At 39.0% G+C, this 14,571-nt stretch overlaps 1 protein-coding gene across 2 annotated transcripts in view; it reads left to right on the top strand.

Annotated features, from left to right (window-relative positions):
• Positions 1-14,571, top strand: part of FSTL5 (follistatin like 5) — a 549,779-nt gene that overhangs the window by 533,966 nt on the left and 1,242 nt on the right. The window lies entirely within an intron of this gene.

The following is a 14,571-nucleotide window of genomic DNA, read 5'->3' on the forward strand; positions in this document are numbered from 1 at the left end:
GAAAATCAAGTTGGTCGTGCAAGACCCCCAACCCTGAGCCCTGCGTTTCCCCTCCTCCCTTCTTCCCTTTGCTTCCCCCTCCCAACTCCCTCCTCCCAGGTTTCCCCCTCTCCTCTCCCATCTTCTCTCTTCCCCTCTCCCACCTCCTTTCCTCAGTCTCACCAGAATTTCATTCCCCCCCCCCCAGTTTTGTTAAATAAAGAGAGTTTGCGTTCTTAAAAATATATGTATTTTACTTGACATCATGAAGAGGGATTAAGGAGGAGTAAGTGTAAGGACATGAGGGAGGAATGAGGCAGCAGCCCCCAGTAGGGCAGAACAGGGAAGCTCTTAATGCTCCTCAGGATGGAAGCTCTCCTGCAGGGCCTCCTGGATACTGACAGCCCCTCCGATGGACCTCCCAGATGGCAGCTGCAGAAAGTGCAGCCAGGATCACAGCAACGCATCCACAAGAAGTACTAGAGTGCCCAGGGGCAGCTCTGGCTCCATGTTGCAGAGTCCTGTGGTGTCCCGAGTGAGGGCAATCAGAGCACGCAGAGACAAAATGCTTTACTGTCCCTCATCGAGGTATGCAAGCAAGCAGGGAAAGCTGAGAACCAGCTGTCCGGTGGGTGGGGGTGGAGGTCCCTTTAAGAACAGGCCTCAGATAGCCTCAGGCAGCAGCCACACAAAGCAACGCCTGACCTGATGCCCTACCAGACCTGGTTCTGTCCAGCCATAAATGCGATTCAGCGTCCACTCAGTGTGGATGCGCTATTTTGAAATAGCAAAAAACTATTTTGAAATGCATTTTTTGTGTAGACGCATTATTTTGAAATAAGCTATTTCGAATTAACTATTTCGAAATAAAATATTTTGCAATAACGCTGTAGTGTAAACATACCCATAGTGTTAAGTTATTACAGATACTGCGCTTCATTTGCATTATCGCGTAATGGCGCTTTATCAGAAAAGTGCCATTTTGAAAGTAAAATCACAGTCTAGACGCATTTTTTTCAAAAACACAGGTATTTTCAAAAACTCCTGGTTTACAGGATCTTTCCAAAAAGCCTTCCATTTTCGAAAGAACTGCGTCTAGACTGTGGTTTTACTTTCAAAATGGCACTTTTTTGAAAGAACGCCATTACGCGATTATGCAAATGAAGCACGGAATATTTAAATCCCCATTTCATTTGCAATTCCGACATGTCTAATTTACATCCCTCTGTCAAAAGAGGGATGTAGTCTAGACACAGACTATGTTTTAATACAGCTACTTTTGTTTGAATGAGGAAAAAAAACAAAGAACTATCTGTATAGAACATGCTTTACTTCTGGGAAAGTGCAGTCTAATGACACTCCTGGATTGAATTTTCACTTGTACTATATGATTTTGGAGAGGGCATTTAACTTCTCTTTTGCCTCCCTTTACCCAGATTGGTACAATAGTAATAGTACTTATCCAAACACTTAATCTATGTCTAGACTACAGGCTTTTGTCGACAGAAGTTTTGTCGACAGAATCTGTCAACAAAGCTTCTGTTGACAAAGAGCATCAAGACTACATCCAGTTCTGTTGACAAAGCAAGCCGCTTTGTCGACATGACAGTGTAGACGCAAAGGACAGTGTAGATGCAATAACGCCTTCTATCTACAGAACTCTGTTGACAAAAGGCATTATTCCTTGTAGAATGAAATTTACAGCCATCGACAAAACTGCTGAGTTCTGTCGACGTTATGTCGATAGAACTCAGCGGCAATGTAGACACAGGTATAGTTTTTGTCGACGAAAGTCCACTTTTGTCAACAAAACCCTGTAGTCTAGACACACCCTTAATGTGTTTATAATTAGCTTAGTTCATATATGGTTGTAAAGTTCTTCTAGACCACCATCTAAGAAGTGGTACACAAGTGCAAAATATTATTTCTTCCGATTTCCTCTATTGACTATTAGTCAAAAATACAATTTAATTACTTTTTCTTTACCTCTGAAAAGATTGGATTCAAATCAGACAGTCAGATGGAATAAATTGAGAAAAAACATAGCCGACTACAGATTTTGTTACTCTGACAAATACTCTAAATGCAGTGATATGTCTACAGGCTACAGCTTCCCACTTTCATTAATTATGAAATAAATGGTTGAAAAAAATGAGTTTTATCTACTGAATCTTGCAGACTTTACTTGTTTGAGCTCCCATTTTGTGCTCTGACAAATGCCATATAGGCTGCCTCATACTGTGCATAATTTTATTACATGAAGACATGAGGGTTGAACTCATAAATATTAATCAGGGATTAATGAACAGTGGGAGGACTTTGCATATCAATTTTTATGAGAGGAAACTTTGCATTAAACACACCACTTCCTACATATTAATCATTTGTGAAAACTGAAGGCCCTGTGAAATATCTCTTATTGTTCTATTGGAGGCCTAGTCATAAAGCAGACTTAAGCGCATTAGCCACGGGCATCATGTCATGATATGATTATGTGTGTCTATATTTTTTAAAAAACAAAAACATTTTAAAATTAAGCACTTTTGAAATGTGCCCTGCAGATTGAATTCCTGCATCCACAGAGCAGGTGAAGCGTACCAACACAGACTTCCCACACAGATCAGAAAAAACCTCATATAAAGCTATAAAGTGAAATCGCTGCCCAGTCAATTACTAACCAACCTGCTACGACTGTCAACAGTGGGTTCTCTTTAAAGCCAGTTTTGTGAAGTGGACATCATTCTACTAGGATTTAGATGACAACCCATTCATTCCATATAGGACATTGAGAAGAGATAAAATAGCAAAAATAAGCATTTGTTAATACTCAAGGCCAAATCCCAACCAGGAACACCCCTGCCTCCAAAGCCCTCAACAGCCATTTATCTTGGCGCCCTAGGTGACTGCCTAGTTCGCCTGTATTGACAGGCTACCACTGATCCCAACTGCCAATCTTATAGAGACAATGTTGGTGGCATAGTATTTTTTATTGTAAAACCTCCATTAGTGAGAGAGACAAGCATTAGAGGTTATACAACTCTTCTTTAGGTCTGGGAAATGTACTCAGAATGTCACAGCTAAATATAAGACTTAAAAGACTGTTTAGCAAAAGTAATTAATACATCTTTGGAGGGGCCTTTCAAGGTAAATTGGCCTGTTAATGCCTGTCCCGTCACTGGAGGAGGAAAAGAAGGGCATGAGGGGTTTTGGTGGGTTATATGTTGTAGATGATTTTTAGTGTCCAGCAATGTTAAGAATTCAATCCCTCAGGCTCATCTATTGAAAGTTCATTTGCAGGTTTCCTTTGAGGATGAGAAATGAGAGGTCAGGTGCAGAGTGATCATTTTGAATAAGGATGCTGGATTTATGGTTTATTACAACAATCTGTAACCCACTAGCAACTCCCTCATTCCTTCTTTCCACCCCAATGATTGAAGAGATATTAATGGGACACTTCACCTTGGACGTTGCCTCAGAATCTGTGTTAACTCCTTATGCAAAACCATCTTTTAGCTGTGACAATCTGAGTGTGTTTTCCAGACCTGAAGCACAACTCTGTGTAAACTTGAAAGGCTGGGTTTCACCAGCACAAGCTGGTCCCATAAAAGGCATTATCTCATTCACCTTGTCTCTCTGGATGCATCTACAGAGCAGGGCTTAACTCAAAGTAAGCTACGCAAATTGAGCTATGTCAATTGTGTAGCTTATTTCAAAATAGTGTATTTCAAAATTGGGAGCATCCTCACAGCACATATTTTCCTTCAACTTCCCTTACTCCTCGTACAATGAGGGTTACAGGAGTCAGAGTAAGAAGTCCTCCAGCTAGATGGTATTTCAACATTATTTCAAAATAACTGCCTGTTGTGTAGATGCGGACTAAGTTATTTTGAAATAATGTTGCTGTGTAGATGTACCCTCTTATTCTGGGATTGACCCAGCTGCAATATTGCATACAACCAGCAATGTTGTGAGAAAAGATTCTGTATCTCTTCCAGCACTAACCCCCTAAGCCATCTACTGCTACTTGAGCTTCCATTGTACTGCTGATTAACATGAAAACCATCTGTTAGCAACAATGCATTTTTATTAATTAATATTTTATTTATTTAGATTTTTACCCTTAAAAGAGTTGCCTGCCCAGGCTTGGTCCCCTTTTTGACAATTTTTAAAATATAAAATTATGAACACCAATAAACTCTTCCAGTTACTAAATCAGTGTCTCACAAGAAGACATGTATTTATGTGGAAGGGGACATTTATTGAAAAATGTGTATGATCAACTGGTCATTCAGTCCTTTTCATTCAGAGAAAGTTAAGTAAAATGCCCTTGTGTGAAATCAGCAGAGTGTGGAAATGATAAAAGTTCTAAACAAAAAGTGGTGTGAAGTTAAATTTAAAACCTAAACTCTTCCTTTTTAAAATGGTCCAAATGTAATATGAAAGGTCTATATGAACACAGAAGCCTCTACATGCTATTTTATGACATGTTTATAAGATTCAATTTTCAAAGGAATAGAAGTGAGTTAGATGCCCAACTGTTTTGAAAATCCCAGCCATAAGTGTTTTAATAGAGTGCTCTGGAATCAGACACCCAGGCTATGTCTTGACTACAGGCTTCTTTCGGAAGAAGCTTTTTTCAGAAGAGATTTTTCTGAAAAAACTTCTTCCAAAAGAGAGCATCAACACTGCCAAAATGCATAGAAAAAGTTATCTGCTTTTTCAAAAGAGAGCATCCACACTAAATGGATGCTCTCTTACATGTAAGCTGTGATTGCTACAGACAGAATGACCACCAGGGCACCTGTGCTTTTTCCTTTTTGCTCTTCTTCCACAAGAACTCCCTCCTCCCCGTCTACACACATCTTTTTTCGAAAGAGCTTTTTTGTGAAAAGGCTTCTTCCTCATAGAATGAGGATTACCAATGCCAGAAAAAAACCTCTGTTCTTTTGATTTTCTTGTAGAAGAATGCAATTGCAGTGTGGATGTTCCTCAATTTTTGACAGAAAAATGGCTGTTTTAGGTGTATGCTGGTGCAGTGTCTATGCTGGTGCAGACCATGACTGTGGCCTTTGGAAGAGAAAAGGCTACTGGTGAGAAGTTGTAATAGAAAGAAGCTGCAATGTTCCCTCACTGAAGGCTTTTAGGGAATCAGCACAGTCAACATGAGTGCAGATCTGGCCAAAAATAAATTGAAAGGCCAAACTGAGATGCACTGATATAATGTATCTGCATACAACTTGGCTGATGGGATAACTTAATTCTGCTTCCTCCTACTAGACTCAAGGAAGAGCAGTAGCAATACAATCCATTCCCAGCCAGAGGCGGATACAGTTCTGTGGAGCCCTGGGCCAGAGTAAGTGGGGGCCCCTCCCCACCGCTTCTATCTGTAACCCCCTCTGTTGCTCCTCTCCCCCATGTTCCTGCTAGGGAAATGAGCACTTCTGGCAGAAGTGCCAGGTAGAGTGGATAGGGGCAAGGGGGCAACCATTTTTCCTGAGGGCCCTCAGGCACAATCCCTGTTGGCCCAGTGGTTAATCTGCCACCGCTTCCAGCACAGGGAGGTGCATATCATTTTTCCTTTTTATTATTTTTATTACAGTAGCATCTGGAGACCCCAACAAAGATGATCACCTTGTCATACTCTATGTACACAGAGAGTCCCTGCATCCAAAAGTGTGCAATCTAAGATGATGACCAAGGGTGTCAGAAAGAAACTAGTAGAATTTTGGTTTTAAAGATGGAAAATAAGATAGAGAGAAATTAAGTAATTTCTTCAAGATCCTACATACAGTCTGTGTCAGATCCAGATATCTGAATCCCAGTCCAATGTCTTAATTACCAGATTCTCTTTGCTTAGGCACAGATGTACACACACAGACCTGTCGCCCCCACGCATATGTACCCATCCCAATTTCAGTGATGCTCTCTAAAAGCACAGATATTAGTACAAAAGCAGCATTTATAAAGCTCTTTACAAGCACTCTCTTCTCACTTTTCTACATTGATACTTTTTAAATTGATGATTTTAAGGCTTTGGGATAAATGAATTAAATTACAAGCTTTTAGCTGCTAGATAAACTGGTTTGCCACCAGCATATTTGGTGTTACTTGAGCCTTTGACTCCACAGGAAAATGGCATCAATTTAACTAAATTGGTTCAGAAACAGATTTAGTTAAATCAGTCCAACCTCCTCCACTTTTACACCAAAATAAAGTGTGTCTAAATAAGGAGGTTGTATTGATTCAACTGAATCAGTTTCTAAACCAATTAAGTTAAAATGACACAATATCCTTGTGTAGACAAAATATTTGAGTAGGACTAACAGTGTGTTTCAATTTTAAGGACAGAAAAAACATTAAACTCTCTATGCAGTCTTATCATAAACATTGATTCCAAGGTATCAGAGAAGCAAGGTGAGTGAGGTAATATCTCTTATTGTATTAACTTCTATTGATGAGGGAGAGAAGCTTTCTAGATTGCACAGAGCTCTTCTTCAGGTACTCTCAGTATCCCAACTAAATGCACTGAAGAGAAAGAGATTGGTTAGCATAAGTAGTTATCCCATATTTTAAGGGCTCATTAAAAATGAAGTGTCCCATTAACTCCTCTCAAGTCTAAGGGGTATGAGAGAAAAAAATAAAGTGGGGCAAGGAGAGGGAGTGAGTTATAAATTATTGTAATAATCCATAAATCCAGGATCTCTCTTCAGTTTGTGATTTTAGTATCTAGCCAAGTTGTAAATTTAAACTGTCAACTTAGATCATCCGGATTGTCCTTGTATAAATTAGAGCCAATGGATTTCAGGAAGGCAGATTTTGGTAAGCTCAGAGAGCTCGTGGTAAGGTCCATGGGAGGCAAGATTGAGGGGAAAAGCACTGATATAATGTATCTGCATACAACTTGGCTGATGGGATAACTTAATTCTGCTTGGCAGTTTTTCAAAGGGACATTATTAAGAGGCCAAAAGAAAGCTATTCCGCTGCATAGGAAAGAGAGAAAATATGGCAAAAGACCACCTTTGGTTAACCAGGACATCTTGCATGATTTAAAAATAAAAAAAGAGTCCTATTAAAAAAGAAAATGGACAAATTACAAAGGATGAATATAGGCAAACAATGCAGGAAGGCAGGGGCAAGATTAGAAAGGCAAAGGCACAAAACAAGCTCAAACTAGCTATAGGCATATAGGGAACAAGAAGACATTCTATAAATATATTAGAAGCAAGAGGAAGACCAAGGACAGGGGAGGCCCATTGTTCAGTGAGGAGGGAGAAACAGTAACAGGAAACTTGGAAATGGCAGAGATGCTTAATGACTTCTTTGTTTCAGTCTTCACTGAGAAGTCTGATGAAGGAATGCCTAACATAGTGAATGCTAGTGGAAAGGGGGTAGGTTTAGAAGATTAAATTAAAAAAGAACAAGTAACAAATCACACAGAAAAGTTAGATGTCTGCAAGTCACCAGGGCCTGATGAAATGCATCCCAGAATACTCAAGGAGCTGATAGAGGAGGTATCTGAGCCTTTAGCTATCATCTTTGGAAAATCATGGAAGACAGGAGAGATTCCAGAAGACTGGAAAAGGGCAAATATAGTGCCCATTTATAAAAAAGGGAAATAAGATCAACCCAGGAAACTACAGACCAGTCAGTTTAACTTCTGTGCCAGGAAAGATAATGGAGCAAGTAATTAAGGAAATCATCTGCAAACACTTGGAGAATAACAAGGTGATAGGGAACAGCCAGCATGGATTTGTAAAGAACAAATCATGTCAAACCAATCTGATAGCTTTCTTTGATAGGATAACGAGTCTTGTGGATAAGGGAGACGCGGTGGCTGTGGTATAACTAGACTTTAATAAGGCATTTGATACAGTCTCACATAATATTCTTATCAATAAACTAGGCAAATACAACTTAGATGGGGCTACTCTAAAGTGGGTGCATAACTGGATGGATAACCATTCTCGAAGAGTAGTTATTAAAGGTTCATAATCCTGCTGGAAAGGTATAACAAGTGGGGTTCCACAGGGGTCAGTTTTGGGACTGGTTGTGTTCAATATGTTCTTCAACGATTTAGATATCGGCATAGAGAGTACCTTTTTAAAGTTTGCAGATGATACTAAGCTGGGAGGGGTTGCAACTGCTTTGGAGGATAGGGTCATCATTCAAAATGATCTGGACAAATTGGGGAAATGGTCTGAGGTAAACAGGATGAAGTTTAATAAGGACAAATGCAAAGTTCTATGTTTAGGAAGGAACAGTCAGTTTCACACATACAGAATGGGAAGCGACTGTCTAGGAAGGAGTACAGCAGAAAGGGATTTAGGGGCTATAGTGGACCACAAGCTAAATGAGAGTCAACAATGTGATGCTGTTGCAAAAAAAGCAAACATGATTCTGGGATGCATTAACAGGTGTGTTGTGAGCAAGACCAAGAAGTCATTCTTCCACTCTACTCTGTGCTGATTAGGCTCAGTTGGAATATTGTTTCAAGTTCTGGGCACCACATTTCAAGAAAGATGTGGAGAAATTGGAGAAGATCCAGAGAAGAGCAACAAGAATGATTAAAGGTCTGGAGAACATGATCTATAAAAAAGACTGAAAGAATTGGGCTTGTTTAGTTTGGAAAAGAGATGATTGAGAGGGGATATGATAGTGGTTTTCAGGTATCTAAAAGGGAGTCACAAGGAGGAGGGAGAAAAATTGTTCTTTCTGGGCTCTGAGGATAGAACAAGAAGCAATGGGCTTAAACTGCAGCAAGGGATGTTTAGGTTGGACATTAGGAAAAAGTTCTTAACTGTCAGGGTTGTTAAACACTGGAATAAATTGCCGACGGATGTTGTGGAATCTCCATCTCTGGAGATATTTAAGAGTAGGTTAGATAAATGTCTATCAGTGATGTTCTAGACAGTACTGGGTCCTGCCATGAGGGAAGGGGACTGGTCTTGATGACCTCTCCAGGTCCCTTCCAGTCTTAGTATTCTATGGTCAATGCCCATTACATTTCACCCACTTAATCTAGTGTAGAGTCTTCTAATACCTTTTGTTTGACCAAGGCATAACATGTTTGACTAAAGCTCTGCTCTTACAGAAAGATATCTAAATGGTTTGAAGATGATAATCCACCTCTGTCCTTTATAGATGGTTTCAGTGGTTAGTCACTCCCTCACTGTTTAAATATATATCATTTATTTAAGTTCTAATTTAAATTTGTCTAACTTGTATCCAATCATTGGTTTATTTATTATATATTTTTCACTATATTAAAGAACCCTTCAATGCCCAGTATTTTCTCCATGTGAAAGTACTTATACATTTTAATCAAGTTACTTACTTCGAAGTAAGAATAAGAGCCTCCGGAAAAGGGCACTTTTTCCGGAGGATCGGGGCCAGTCTAGACGCTCTTTTCCGGCTTTTTTAAAAGCCGGAAAAAAGCGGCGGACATTTTTATTTAAATGCCGCGGGGGATATTTAAATCCCCCGCGGATTTCCCTACGACGACTCGTGAAATTTACATGCCCCTTCCGGAAGAGGGGCCAGTGTAGACGTAGCCTAAGGCTCATCCTGTATGGCATTTTGTTCAGCCATCAAGCTATTTTTGTTGTGTTTTTTCCACTTCTCTAATTTTTCAGAATCTTTTTTTAAAATGTGGCCACTGGTGTTGTACACAGAATTTGAGTATCAGTCTCACCAAAGCCACACAGAGAGGCAAAATCACCTCCCCATGCCTACTCCCTTTTCCACTGTTATTCATCCAAGGAACAAACTAGGGTTTTTGTTTGTTTTTGTTTCATTTTTCCATAGCTTTGCACTAAAAGGTGATGTTGAATTGCTTGTACACTATGACCCCTATATCTCTTCTCAGGATACAGTTGCTTGTTCTGTGGGTGTGGCCTTCGTTCTCTATTCCTACATGTATAATTTTTCATTTGATAGTACTAAAAAGCATTTTGCACCAATGGACCCTGCTTGCCAAGCAATCTAGACCATTCCGTATGATTCTCTGTCGTCATATACTAGTAGATGCTGATCAATATCCTTCTTCGTTACAAATTAACTAGAAAATACTTCATCATGCTCATATATTATTACCAGGGCTCAACAAATAATGTAATCTACTTGCCCGTGTGAGTAGCTTACAACCTGGAAGGGCTGGCGCAGAGCGCAGAACTGTGCAGCTGATGAGCAGGGCTCGCCACCACTTGGCAAGCCCTGATTATTACAACCTCTACTTCTTTCCAGATACAGAACAGAATCATTTGTTGAGCACGTCAGCTTTTTAAATCATTATAGTACTTTTATCATCTCTTCTAGTAATGAGCCTACAGATTTGCCAGGATGTTTGTGTTACTAATGTACTTAAAAAGGATTCCTCTTTGTTTCTTTAGCCAAGCCTTTAGCCTCCCTTATCAAGTTTCTATATGTTATAACTTCTAATTTATATCACTTGAATGTATCCTTGTTTCCCATTTATCTGTTTATATTTTTATTTCCACTGAACAAAGGTGGGCATTTAGCCAATGTTGTCTTCTTTCTTAATTTTTGGAAGCTTCTCTTTTTGGCTGTCTAATACATTCTTAAAGAATTTCCATTTTCCGCTCAATTTTTTTGTCTCTTTTTTCTGTCAAACAATTTTCTTTAGAATTTGCCTCATATTGGGGAAATTAACTCTTTTGAAGTACCATATAATACTATCTGAGACTATCCTCTGGTTGCCCATATTAAATTGAATCAGGTCAAGAATCACTCGGCCTCTAGACAGTCACAACTTTCATTTCAGTGCTTAATGATCATTATAATGAGGTCCAAAATAGTTATTTGTTATGGATACAATACTTTTTATATTATTAAATTATTGTCTATAACCTTTAGGTATTTATTGATATTTGTACTACTGGCTGTAGTTTGGGTGTTTGGGTGAAGGAGGCAGTTGTGATGTAGGGCAGGGAACTGGGATGCAGGATTTGGGAATGTAATTTAGGGTAGGAGGGGATTGTTTTCTGGGGCAGGAGATTGGCCAGATCTGGGAGGGGGTATGGGTGCAGGAGGGACACAGGGTTTGGGTATGTGGAGGGGATGCAGAGGTTTAGGTTGGGGAGGGGCTGGAGTGTCAGAAGCAGGCTCTGGATGGAAGGCTCTTATAAGCATAAACCTGAGGCAGACTGTCTGCTGCAGTCTGCTCTAGGTGGCTCCGCTCGAGGCATGAGAGGGAGGGATTGGGGAAGGGGCTCTAGGAGGAAGGAAGAAGGCTTCCTTCACTTTCCCTGCTCCCAGCAAAAATTCTCAGCTCCTATTGGCCAAAAACTAGGAAATTGTCCAATGGGAGCTATCTAGAATGGAGAACAGCTGGCTTTTTAAAGTATGAGCTGTTCTCTGTCCAAGGGTTCTGGCGAGGCAGCCGTGGGCCGGTTCTGGTGGCTTGGCAAGCCGGATCCACCTGCTGGCAGTCTCTTGCCCACCCCAACCTAGATACTACTCATTACCCTGCAACTAGTGATTCAATCCAAACATCTTTATACCTCATGCTGTCATTTTAAACCCTTTTCTGAACCTGGGTCAGTATTTCCCTGTTATCTGTGGAGAATGTATGGGTTCCAAGGTCCTTTTTAGTGTAGTGTTGTGATCATCCTTCTGGAATGGGCTTTCAACCTGTGCCCAGTACCAATTGCTGTTTTACAGCTGGTACCTAGCACCAATTACTGTTCTACACATGAGCCTCTTACCAATTGGTGTTTTATACTATCAACCCTATTTGTAGGGTTGCCAGATACTTTCACAAAAAATCCCGACTATGGCAGACCTTTAAATTCCCACGCTTCCTGCCCCTGCACCAGACATGGCAGAGGAAAAATGTCCCTGCTGGCCTTCCATCCAAGGAAAACAGAAAATACCAGACATTTTATATGTCCAGTATTTTCTGGTTGTTTTTTTTACCTGACAGGGTCCACAAATACTGGACTGTCCGGATGAAAACCGGACAGACACCTGGCAACACTACCTATTTGTTCCGGGAGCCTGCCTCTTTCTCACAACCTAGCTTTGCTTTATATTAGCAAAGTCTTGACCATTATTAGGTTTCAGGCCTCACACCAGGCCTGTGATACGTGGGCTTCCATTTCAGGCCCACTTCTCACTGCACTGGCTGTATGACAGCTTGAGCATGTGTATTCCAAACTGACATAACTCATTTTTTTTCTTTCCACTCATTACAGGCAGGTATTTAAGGAGTTATTTATTCTGTTCTCAGGTGTGATTTGGTGGTATATAACAGACCTTCATGAGTACCCACACCTAGGCACTGATAGTTAACACATTGATATATACATTCAAGATCCATTAACTGTAAAATAGGCACTGGTGTCTTTAATAGTGTTATCACATCTTTGTCCAGCTCTTTATATCCTAAACAGATTCTAACCAGTGATTTTAATATTCCAATTATGTGTATTTTCCCATCAAGTTGAAGTAACGTCAGTTATATCTTCACATTGTGTGTCACATTGTTTCAGTGTGATAACTATATACTGAGTTTGATATTGTACTAAATTTGCCTCCATGTCTCTTTTCCCTTGCATTGTTATTTTAATGCATTCCTGGTACTCTTCTTGAAAAGATTAGCCTCCAGTATTTAAAAGGATTTATTTAAAAAAAAATGCATTTATTAAAATCATATAAATTGTATTCACTCATCAAGAAATGCCAAAGATTATAATTCTCCTCCCACAATGTTAACTCAGGTGTTTTGCAAATACAAGATGATTTCAAATCCTATTTTACTTGTGAAATGTAATTTTTGTTTTTATTAATGCACACCATAAAGTAGAAGGTTATGTTGTTTATTTGAGCTAATGATGTTGGACAAATACTTTTTTAAATTTTTTTATTTACTTACTTTTGAATGCTTGATTTAGCAATCTTAATGTTACAAAAAATTTTTTGAGGGGAGAGGGAGGAATGTGGTATCAAAAGTGAAGTCCAAGGGAGTTTTGCTTCAGAATTGAAGATATTATGTGTCACGTCATCATTTATCCAGAAAAAATCCAGTTGAATTGTTTGAATAGGGAATTACTGAGTAATTGGTAACTATAAACTATGGTTTTACAACTTGATTCATAGAGATTCTAAGTCCACTATAGCTACCAATTAATGCTTCTTTACATTTAGCACTGGAGGTGCAAGGATCAGTCTCCAAAGATAACTTGGTTGAACCATTAAATAAAAGCATCAGGATTTAATTATTATTTGCTCTTTTCTAGTCACCTTTATTAAATCATGCTATCTCTTTGCATTTGTATGCAGTATGTTGATATGTGCATAGAGGTTTCATAGTTTTACGAATTATGTTGTTGCTTGATAAATGACCTTGTGTTACAAATGGTAATTTCATGCATAATACTGCCCAATATTGTTTTAGAAGTCTGACAAATGTTTGCATTTGGTATTTCATGATGTGTATATCATAAGCCCATTGTGTTTTTCATACTGACAAAATGTGAACACTGTATTTTGCATCTTCTGCAATACAACATCATACATCTTGAGTCTCAGCAGGCTTCATGAAAAGAGTGTCGGACAGTATTTTTAGTCAAGGTCAAAGCTAAAAGAAAAAGAATCCAAAATCTGACTCTCCCAAAACACATCATCGCCTAATCTTATTCAGTCAATCCATTCCAATTTCCTGTCCCAGCATCACTGTTGTCCGTGTTTGTTGTTAATCCTATTAACCGGTTAGCTTGGATTGTCAGGCTTGCCACATGTATTATCACATAGCAGCAAGAAAGCCTGGCTCTCAGGCTCGAAGGGTCAGTCATGGTTTGAGATGTGTGTTGAGATGAAGCACCTATTAAGGTTAAAAAATGCTGCTGATGCTACTTGTCTTGAAGGGAAGAATACCATGCACTTTCTAAGCTTTAGAAAATGTTTTAAGGTTTTTTTGTGGGGCAATGCAATAAATATTGGCACCAGAAATGCTCTTTTGTGGTAGAGTGTGCGGACACACTAGGGTTTATGTTGAATTTTTTATCAATATCAAACTTCAGGATTTTAAGTTTTAATTGTACAACTCATTTTCAGTTGAAATTGTGTTATTTATGGTGGGATATTTAAAAATTTAACAAATGAGGTCCCTGTGGCTGGAAGACATAAGACTAAATCCTTATGTGATATATATATCAGCTGAATTAAATTAGAAGGATTTGGATTATTATCTGAATAGCAATTGAGAAGAATTGAGCTGATGTTCTCAAAAAAATAGAACTACATGAAGTGAATTAAAATATATAGGACATATTATATCTTGATATTCAAGCTTTTTATCCCTTCTGATTTTGGTAAAAGTTACTTGATTTTATAACCAAATATACAACATTTCAATAGATTTAGACACATTCAAAATAATATTTATCTTTTACCCTTCGAAAAAAAATTCCTAATTATGTTCTTCCAGATAACTAGATCTATGGTTTTAAAATTTTTGCTTTACAAATTCTGAATTATAATTGCAAAGAAGCCAAGCAAACATAGATATTTATAAGCAGCTTACTGTTGGAAACGTTTGGAGCTGAGGATGTGCAGGAGCATATTGTTATACAT

This window comes from Pelodiscus sinensis, chromosome 4 (genome assembly GCF_052426305.1).
Source record: "Pelodiscus sinensis isolate ZL-2025 chromosome 4, ASM5242630v1, whole genome shotgun sequence".
In the NCBI taxonomy this organism is placed as follows: Eukaryota; Metazoa; Chordata; order Testudines; family Trionychidae; genus Pelodiscus; species Pelodiscus sinensis.